Genomic DNA, 11010 nt, shown 5'->3' on the forward strand with positions numbered 1-11010 from the left:
ATGGAAGGTAAGTCTATGTGGGTCTCATTAAGTAGTCTGAGTTTTTGAACTACCAACAGAACTTGACAATGAGAGATTTGCTTAACATTCCTCAGACGCAGGTGTGTCTAGCGCTTTATGCTTCACCTGCACCCAACAAACTTAGGAAGTGGGCTATTTGACAGGGGAGGACACTGAGGCCCCCAGACTCTAATTTTCAAGGCTCTTTCCGCTCTACATATGATGAACCCTGTGGATTTCCACAGAACTATTTGTGTTCCTATCTTCTGGGATCTCAACCCTAGGAGGACCTTATCACACGGTATTGTAATTCTGTCCTCAAGCACAATGCTACTCCAAAGGTGGTCTATTGAATCTTAAACTAACAAATTGGGGTTTGTATTTTATATATCTTTGGGGTGTTTAAATTTCATTTTTCTGGTAATTCATTTTTATTATATGTTACAAAAATATCCATCTGCAACAAATGGAGAGTTTTAAAGAACCAGTCCTTCAGCATTCCATGTTTGAGAGCACCGGGTGGCTGGAGGAAGGAGAGTTGTCTGAACTACGGCAGGCGCTCCGTGGCTGGTGTATGAGCGACTAAACCACTGCAGGAATGACCGCGTGGATGAGTGGGAATAAACCACAGGGAGAAAACTGCCCAGAACCCAGGTTTCTCATTTAGAGCCATTGGAAGGGTTAGAGCTTAGGACTTCAAGTTCATGGCCAGACTCGATATGCGCATCGCTAAACCCTTATGCTCCCCATTTCCTTTTTCCCCTCAAGACATGGAACTGACCAACAAAGAAAAAGTACCAACAAGGGTCACACAAAAATAAAAAACAATTGTTACTGCTCATGATATAAAAAATCAGATGAAGCTAGTAGACGAAGATAAAGATTCTCCTCACCATCCAGAACTAGTAAGAGGAAACACGGCCACACGCACAGACGTCCTGTTATAATTGGACACACTCACTCCAGGGTGCTGAAATCGAGGAGTGAGCAGCACTCGGCCTAGGGCACGGGCTCCTCGAGGCTGCCTTAAGCTCTTGACTGGTAGGAAACAGCTTTGGCCTCAAGTTTTTGCCTCTGGAGATGAGCAAACACTCCCCAGTCAAGAAGGCTGCCAGGTACACCTTGCTCCATTTTGAAAATTTCCCCTGGCACTTTCCAGAAGCAAATAGCTCTTCTTTATACTTAGAGGTATCTGGAATTAGAAAAATTCCATCTGATTTTATTGTGTAAGTTTTTCCTACAAAGTTGTACAGTAGAAAACAGAATCAGCATAGACCTGGGTCCTCCTCCCAGGCTATGCTCCTCCTTCCTGGTGTAAATCTTTATGGCAAACTATTTTCCCCTCTTAAGCCTCCATCTCCACATCTGTAAATGGAATAATAATAATAGTGCATGGGTTAATGTGAGGACTGAATAACAGAATGCGCGTAGAACACTTAGCTCAGGCTGACACAGAACGAGCCTCTGATGGAAACCAGCTTGGTGTTCTAATCACAGGCCAAAGTGGAAACCAGCAGTGTCTTCACCATAACAGATACCATTTATTCAGCACTTGCCATGTGCCAGAAAGTGTTAAATGAGATACTTATAAGCTGGCAGGATTCTCACTACGACCCTCTGAAGTAGCTCCTCTCCGTGTCCCATTTTAGAGGCAAAAGGTGAGGTCCCCTGGCCAAGCTCTTCCAGCTCAGAGGCAGCCAGCCAGGACCTGGCCGGGGCCCCCCCGGCTGCACCCCACTTTCATGCTCATGGCTTCCTTCTGTGTTTCCCAGGAGTATAAAGTCGTGGGCATCAACTTTGGCTGGCTTTGCTGTTGTTCTCAAGCCTCTGTCATCATTGGTATAATTTTACATAAACTTGGCATTCCTTTAAATTTTTAAAAATATGTTCACTTCTTAAATATCCCCTGAGGGAGAAAAGATTTCTATAAATGATTCTGCTCTCCCCTCCCCAGTGTTGAACTTAATAAGGCTGAGTCACTGGATCTCCGCTAACACGTTGGGTTGTTTGTTGGTTTATTTTCATTTTGGAAACTCTTCTCCATGGTTAACCACGCTCCCTCCTCCTTAAAAAATCCCCTGAGGAATTCTGATCAGCTGCTGGGGCTGTGGGGCAGATCCCCGGGAGGGTGTCACGTTTCTGGAAGTCAACAAACTTTGCAACCTGACTCTTCCCTGAATTTTTACCTGTAGGATTGTCTCAGGGCAGGAGGAAAAAGACATAGGCATGCTTTCTGCTCCCAAAGAAAATGATGCATTTCGTAAAGGAAGAAAAAGATTTAAACCAATGATTAAAATTCACTTGACCCTCTAAAAGGCAACATAGGAGGGTGAGGACTCTGGAATCCAACGACTTGGGTTTGAGCAGCAGCTCTGCCACTTAGCTGTGTGAAGCTGGGTAAGTTACTTAACTTCTCTGTGCCTCCACTTCCACATCTGTAAAAGGAGAACAGTACTAAGCGCACGTGTTTTTGTGAAGATGAAATAGAGTTCGTCAGGGACTGAGGGGCTTCCTGGGACTTTCAGGGATAAAACTGGGAAAGTCATAAGCGAACCAAGATGAGCTGATCACCGTAAGATGAAATGTGAACATACGTGTAAAGCTTTGGAAATGGCACCGCACATTTTAATGCTCCATAATCTTCCTCGTGGCTGCCTCCAGCCACCATCTATTGCTTGCCGCTTGTTGCCATGGTCCTCGTTTCCTCACCATCCACTCTGCAGAGGCCCATAATATACTTCTTACTGCTGCCAGGACACTGACATTACACTCCCCAAAATTCCCCCTAAATGTTTCTGGCCCGTCACAGGATGAAGATTAAGAAAATTTATTAGGTGCCCAGCAAAGAGCTTTTCAACAAATCCTTTTCTTCTTCTTCCTCTTCCTCAACATTCAGACAACATGTAAACCAAAGGTTCAAATGAGGATGGTAACAGGCCCCCTCACTCCAGGTGGGTGCCCAGGGTGCTTATCTGACCACTCCTCTGTCGCTTATCAGTCAAGTAATATGAATCATAGCAACAACTTTTTGAGAGCTTACTACGTACTAGGTACTCTATCAAAGGCTTTACAAATGTCTCATTGGATCCTCATGACAAACCGCAAACTCAAGGAGTAGGTAATATATTGTCCCCATTTTACAGATGAAGAAACTGAGTCAGGGAAGCCAGCTCGCTTCCCTTAGTGGCAGAACCAGGACTCGAATCCAAGTACGACTCCAGAGCCTCGCTGCAAGCCCTTCAGTGTTCTGCGACCTCTGCCTTCTCCTGCCCCAGCTGTGCTTCCTCGCCAGGTGCCGCCCTAATGTCAAGCCGTGTGGCCTCGGGCAGGCTGCCTCACCTGTTAAGCCCCAGTTTGCTCTTTGAAGAATAGGAACATTGTATATTACCACCCAGTTATTGTGAGGATGGAATGCTTGTGAAAGGCACAGCACAGTGTTAGTAGCCACGGTGATTATTATTATACGGTTATTATTATCGCTATTCCATCAGTATGTCCCTGTTGTGGATTGCATTGTGTCCCCCAGAAAGATATGTTGAAGTCCTAACCTGGGAATGTGACCTTTTTTGCAAATAGGGTCTTTGCAGATGTAATGAAATTAAGATGAGGTCATTAGGGTGTGTCCTAAATCCAATCACTGGTGCCCTTATAAAATCAGAAGCAGAGACAAAGACACACACACACCCCCCACTGGGAGAGTGCCACGTGGTACACGTGAGGACGGAGGCAGAGACTGTAGTGATTCAGCTACCAGCCAAGGGACGCCAGTGACTGCTGGCAACCACCAGGAGCCGGGAGAAGCACAGAACAGCCTGTCCCTCAGAACCTCCAGAAGGAACCAACCTTGCACTACCTCAGTTGCAGACTTCGAGCCTCCAGAGCCGTGACAGAGCAAATTTCTGCAGTCTTAAGCCACCCCGTTTGTAGTGCTCTGTTATGACACCCCTAGCAAACGAATGCAGTCCCCTCCCACAACCCAAGTCCAGATGAAACCCAAGGGCCTCTTCCAGTGCAGGCTGCTGCAAATTGTCTTTCCTCAAATCCATCTCAAAACACCAATTTCTGACGCCTAGTCCAGAAACCTGCAACGACACCTGAGCACTTACATCAGCATTTCCAAACTTACTTAAAGGTGAGAATCGCCAGGATGACAGTTAAAATTACAGGTTCCCTGGGCCCTACTCCAGCCCCCCAGACATGAGATCACGGGTGGGGAGGGGCGCTTGGAATCTGCATTTTTAATAAGCACTTATGATTCTTTTCCTCGGGCACATTGCGGCAGTCTGGCCTACGAGATAGAATCTGGAGGAGACCAAAGACCTTGCCTCAGTGATCTCTGTGGAATGGCAGCCACCTCTGGCTCAACGTCATCTCCCGATGTCTCCTTCAACCTGGGGAGCCCCTGCCTCTCTCCTCGCCTCCATCATCCTCTACCAAACCTTGCTTCCGGCCCTTCTCCTGCTCAGAACACCTCTTGGTTTTCTCCCATATTCTAGATCTGATTCAGATGCCACAGACCTTGAAGTTAGTTCTAATTATTCCAACACAGCTTCTCAATGGCCTCTGCATAAAATCCAAACTCCTCGCCATGGCCTGCAAGGGCTACACGATCCGGCCACGCTCAGCCTCGCTGTGAGCCACTCTTCTTCGCTGGAAGCTGCGGGCCTGGGCTTTGTTGAATTCCTCACGCACACCAAGATTTTCCCTGCCTGGATCCTTGGCACATGCTCTGCTCTCTGCCTGGAACGAACCACACCCCCCTCAACACCTTCTAGCACTTAAACATCACCTTCTCCGAGTTTTCCCACACCCATCGCGCACACTCACGCCACTCACATGGGTCACTGCACCCTGTCTGATCAGTTGCCAACATTTAAAAATCAGGAAGCTTCATGTAAAAGCGTTCAGCCTGTCTTAAAGAATCAGAAGACCTTCCCACTGCGTAGTCCTCCTTCCCACCCCGCCCCACGGACTGGCAGTGAGTCTTCTGTGGGGCGGGGAGCTGGTGGCACTCTCCTCCCACCCCACACCCAGCAAATTTGCTCGTCTGTCTGCCATGTGCAAAGGGGTGATTGTGTTCACCAGTGTGGCCCCAGCATCTAGCCTGTGCCTGGCTCGAGGCTGGGCCTCGATAAATATGTGCTGAATGAATGGATAAATAAATGAATGGATGCCCTCCCCCTCCCCACCTCCCACAGGCCACACCGCTCATTTGCCATTTAATCATACCCTTCCTTGCAAGGCTCATTAATTTGCTGCCCCGGTGCCTCCCCCCTCAGTAGATCTTATTAAAACACAAATCTGATCCTTTCATTCCCCAGTTTTAAACGTTTGCGGAGAGTCTCCCAGCACAAACTCCTGCTTCCCACCTACTCTTCCAGCCCCGATCTCCAGAGAGGGCCCCCACCCAGCGCGCACCCACGCCCTGCTCGCAGGCAGGCTGGGGACACACCGTGTTCTTTCCCGGCCCACCCCCCACCGCTGCCACGAAGCTCCCTCTCCTGGAATGCCTCCTCCCTGCCATGCCGCCAGCAAACTCCTACTCATTCCTCAGCCCCAGCTCTAACCACAGTCACTTCACCCGTGAAACTCTCCAGAGCCCCCTGGGGCTGACTTAGTCATTCTCTCTTCTCTCCCACTCCTCGCCTTTCATCCCCGGCCCAGCACTGAGTAAGCTTAAAATAGCAGCTGGTGCCTTCTGAGCCCGCTGGGTGCCAGGCACCAAGGGAGCCTTATCTCCCCTAATCCTCACACCCATCCTCAGCCCCTGCCCCCAAGCCCAGAGCAACACAAGGTGCATTTTCTCACCTCCAACTGCCCAGGGAAGCCATCCCTGCCACCCTGTTTGACATTCTGTTTCTCCCTCTACTCCTCTCCCCACCCTTGGCCTTCCCACCTCACTTCTTGGCTTCTCTGTGGCTCTAATCACTCAGACTCCATATATTTTAACTCATTTATTTGTGTTTGTCTCTCCCCCCTGGAATGTCAGCTCCAGGATGGTAGGATCTTGTCTTTGTGTTTTTTCTTTCTACAGTTTCATTAACATCTAGAATAGTGCTTGACATATAGCAGGTTCTCAATCGATATTTATGAAATCAAAGAAGGTAGATATTATCATCTTCATGTCATCCCTGAGGAAAAAGAGATCGAGACATGCGGCCAGAGTTCCACAGCTGGATGGCGGCAGAACCAGATGTGACCCCTGGATGGTCAAGTCTAGTGTCCACTCCCTTAACTACTGTGCCCACCACCTCCAGGGGCCAGTTTGTGGGTGTCTCTCCATGGCTCTGACTTCTCAGCTAGACTGTGGGTTCCTTGGAGGCAAGAACTCCGTTGCATACTATTTCTATTTCCTTGTCTGATCCCCGGTAGGTGTTCAAGGAGCGTCTGCTGAACCAGTCTACATGCACAAGGTGCGGTGCTCACTCAATGGCAGGAGTTGCAGCATCATTCTTTGTTGTTGGTGTTATCCTTTGTCTCCATGCCAAGCACCATGCTATATACAGAGTCAGGACTTAATAAATATTTGATACATTAGCGAATTCCATCATGACAGTAGGTAATAAAAATAATTAGCAATAATGTTAATCAATAGGTAACATTTTTGGAGTCCTTGCTCTGTGCTGGGCCCTGTCCTAAGAGCTTTATACATGAATTAAAACAATTAATTCTCTTATTATCCTCATTTTAGGATGAGGAAACAGAAGCTCAGAGAAGTTAAGAACTTGCCCAAGGTGACACAGCTAGGAAATGCAGGGACAGGACTTGACTATAGGTATCTGGCCTGAGCTATGCTCTTAACAACTGCCTTACACCACCTCTTAGCCTGTCCAAGAGCTAGCCACTAAAAGTTTGCCCTCTGTGAACATAAAAAGAATGTTTTATTTATTACACAGTTCCATTTTATTTTGAGGAGTTTCCTTCAAAGGCCTTGGTGGGCAATATTATTTGGTAAATAATAACCACTAATATCTGCACCACACTTGATGGTTTGCAGAGCAGTGTCGTGTGTAGTTTCTCATCTGAGCTCTGGGACAATTTGATGAAGTAGGAATTGCTGTCTACCTCCTTTTATAGAGAAGCAGAGGAGAAATCTGAGGCTCTGAATGGTTAAGAGAACAGGATCAAGGTCACCCAGACAGCAAAGAGCAGAGCAAGGACTCAAATGAACATCTATCAGTTTAAAAAACAAATAAGCTCTAAGTGCCTCCAAGTACAAAGCTCTTTGATGCAACTTAAAATTAAAGGAGTAATCCATGGAAAAGCAGTTAGCACAGTTCCTGGCACCTAGTACGTCTCTTACAAATGTTAACTATCATCATCTTCATCAACACCTCCCGGGAACTGGAACATTCTGGCTGATGACTGCAGCCTGTCAGTTGACCCTGATGGAAAGATTTACTCTTTTCATTCCAGTTCATCCCTGGTAATGTTGAAATAATGATCAATCTCCACTATCCCTGGGGTCCCATAGAATGTTAAGAGCTGGAAGGGGTTGTGGAGATGATCTCATGTGGTGCCTGCATTTACAGATGGAGAAATTGAGTCCCAGAGAGGGGTCACAAAGCAAACCCGTGGCAGGGCCAAGCCAAGGGCAAGGCTGAGGCTCCGTGCCTGGCACATACCGCCTCCCGCAAAGATGGGTTTTTACCTAGAAGGGCATCTAACTTCTTAAAGGCTGCAGAAAATAATGCATTTGTTTCCCTAGCTGTGAGCACCACAAAGTATCATAAACTATTAACCAGAAAACAGATCATGTGACTTAATTCCACCTCTGCTAAAGGGCTTAAAATGCTTCAGTGAGTAGTCTGAGATTCATAAATACACACTTTAACTCTTTCTCAAAGAATTATTAACCAGCTCCATCAAATCTGGAACTTGAGCAATCAAGGAGAAAAAGAGCTGGCCAGAGAAATTTCTTGAAAAAAAATTCACCAGCATTATAGTGACTTCTTGCCCCCCTCCACTTTTTTTTTTTCCTTCTAATAGTTGGAGGAAAAAGGAAAGAAAGAAGTAGCATTATGCAAGATGTGAATTAAAAAAACCAGTTGTGGAAAATTACAAACTCCACCTCTCAAGGTAGATTTCAAATGAACACAACAGGTTGTTTGTAGAACTTAAAGACAGAAAGTATTGAAAAGGAGCATAAAGCAGAAGCATAACCCTCACTAACTTCTTTCAAAGGGTGGAGATGGGGCAGAGAAGCTCGACAGTGTGTGGGTGTGACGATCTCTGGGAGCCCATTCCCAACTAATGATTTTGTGAACCTATAATTTACCGAGTCCCTAATGTAATACTTCGCCTTACTTATCTCCTAACCCACTGAGCATTAATTCTCCCAGGCGTGGGACTAGCTTTTCATGCCACATGTAGGTCTTGATCAGCTTTAGCCTGAGGATTTGGGGGCGGGGGTGGGGGATGATGGTAAGTCTTCAAACCCAAGAAACAGGAACATAAATCCTTCTCTGTGCTGTTTCTCGGGGGTTCCTGCTTCTGAAGAAAGGCTGAAATTCAGGCTCTGTGAACAAACTTATGGTCCTGACAGCTCTTGGAATGAAAGGGTTCTCCTCCTCCACAATACTTTTATCAAATTCAAACCATTTTCCACATTCCTTCCTTACACAACCCAGGCACACCAGTGACACAGGACTCAGAGCAAATTCTGCTTAGGAGATCCAGGAAGTTCTGTCGTGGCCCTCCCTTCTAGAAAGGAAAGTCCAAGTAGAGAGGGATGCCACACCCGGGGGAGGGAAGAGAGGATGTGACGGCACCTCCAGGAATGCAGGGCCCACGCAGGTGCGCTGGCACCCACGAACTTCCTTTTCAAAAGGGCCTGATAAGTCAGTATCGATCACAGGAATAAATCTCATCCCCCCCCAACAATCACTCACACAGAGCCGGGCCCTTGTTCCTGGGCTGCAGCCCTGCCAACCGGGGAGGGGGAGGTGAAAGCTGAGAATGGAGATCTCTAAAGGTTGTGAAATGTTTTCTAGTCCAGCAATGATCAGACTGTGGTCCACGGGCCTCCGGGAGTGCCTGAGACCTTTTTAGGGAACTAGCAAGGCCAAAATTCTTTTCACAATATTAAGATGTCATTCGTTCTTCTCATCCTCATTGTCTCACAAGTCCACAATGGAGTTTTCCAGGAAGGACAAGACATAGGATGACATCATTGCTCTGATGACTACTGGAATGTGTGTTTGTGTAGTCTTGTGTTCTAAATTTGTCTCAGCTTTAATTCTAATATGATAAATATTGAAAGATACAACACACATAAACAAAATACTTTGGGATCCTCCATAATTTTTAATAGTGTAAAGGGGTCTTGAGACCAAAAAAGTTGACAACTGCTATACTAGTCCCAGCAGTTAAGAGAGTTATAGGCCCTGCAGCTGCTCCATCACACTTTATTTCCAGCTGAGTTTGAGTCACATCATAGGTGCTCTCGAACAGGGGGCAGAGAAGGCAGCTTTATTACTTATTACTCAGCTTGGGATGGTAACCCCAAATGGCCATAAAAACCTTAAACCCTCCCAACAAATCACTGGTGAACTGGATTCTCCAGGGGGAAAAGATGGGCTGCTCACCTTTGAACCCAGGTGGGGCAAAGCTAGCGTGGAGAAAGCACACCTTCCACTGCAGCACTCAGCAAAGCCTTATCTGAGGACCTGCCAGGAGTCAGGCTCGGTGCTACTCAATGCGAGCACAGCACAGGCGGTTGCTGGGTTGCTGCCTTCCGGAGCTCTGATTCTAGGGTGGAGGCGGATTACTCACAGTTCACGTGCACAAAAAACTGGGAAACCTAGAGCTTGCCAGAAGTGCTGGAGAAAAACGGTACAAGTGTTAGGAGGGATTTGAGGTAAGGAAGGAGATGAAGGGAAGAAGGTTCCCTAATCAAGTTTTCTTGCCTGTCCCAGGTTGGAGCCCCGTTCCAGCCCCTAGTCCTTGGTCCCTTCCTGGCTCGCAGGGAGTTTCAACAGCTCTTCGAAGAGCGGGAGCCCTTCTGTGGGTGGGGGGACCTGGGAGTCTTCTCGCCTCCCCATAGCCAATGTGACCCAGCTCTGGGACGTTTAGAGATGAGGATTGGGTGTTTTGTTACTCTGGGACACGGCTAGGTCACCAGGGGAAACAAACACAACCCAAAGGCTGTCATCTGTAGAAACAGCAAACGGCGGAGAAATGGCTGGAGGAGAGAACAGAAAGACTTGAGAGGTTTATATTAAAAAAAAAAAAAAAAAAAAGCCCTGAAAGGCCACACAAGTCTCAGGAAGGCTGGGCCTGCGAGGAGCCCTTCCCAGCCTCAGCCCACTTTCCTTCCCTCACGGCGCCCTCTCGACCCCTTAGGACCTGACGGATTTAGGAAGCTGCAGAGTCCCTTTGAACAAAATTAAGCCAACAGAGCTCTAAGGTTCTTCCCCAGTAACTGCTGCAGAGGCGGGAAAACTTGAATTTTGCAACCAAGAGTTGCAGCCGGACGCCTAAACGACGAAGGGTGTTGGAGGGGTGTCGTCGGAGGCTGCAGCATCCCAAAGTGGAAGCGGGGCGGGGGCCCGAAGGAACCGAGCTGCCTCTCGGCGCCTGGGAAACCGACCCACCGCGCGTCCCGTCCCCGGGGCCTGGTGTGTGCCTAGCGCGCGCCAAGCGGCGCGTGCTCCCGGCGGGGCCAGGCAACCAGGGGCGCGCCCGCGCATGCGCAAAAGGTCTACCCTGCTGAGCCCTTCAAGTCCAGGTGCGCTCGTGCTTCCGGCCGGCCTCCCGCACTGCCTTCCCGGGGCGGAAACTTCTGGGCCCACGCATGCGCTTTCTAGCTCTCTTGCTGGGTCCGGAGAGGCGGACCAGAGCTTCAGGTGATCCCGCCCCTCCCTCGAAGAGCGGGACCAATCGCGCGGCGGCGGGCGGGATTTTTGTTATGGCGGCCCGCCCATTCGCCGCGCGAGGCGTGTAACGATTGGTTGGCGCCACGGGCGCAGGTGCGCGCTTCCTATTGGGTGTGGGCGGAGCGTGAGCGGC

The 11010-nt window shown here is 48.4% G+C and overlaps 1 long non-coding RNA gene across 1 annotated transcript; it reads right to left on the reverse strand.

The window, feature by feature from the left end:
• Positions 1-5941: 5941 nt before the first annotated feature.
• On the reverse strand, positions 5942-10818 carry LOC123622724. The gene is made up of 2 exons (XR_006729625.1): positions 9588-10818; positions 5942-6514 (listed from the first exon to the last, which is right to left on the reverse strand). It is a non-coding gene; the product is annotated as an uncharacterized LOC123622724 (long non-coding RNA).
• Positions 10819-11010: the final 192 nt, after the last annotated feature.

Source organism: Lemur catta, chromosome 17, assembly GCF_020740605.2.
Source record: "Lemur catta isolate mLemCat1 chromosome 17, mLemCat1.pri, whole genome shotgun sequence".
In the NCBI taxonomy this organism is placed as follows: domain Eukaryota; kingdom Metazoa; phylum Chordata; class Mammalia; order Primates; family Lemuridae; genus Lemur; species Lemur catta.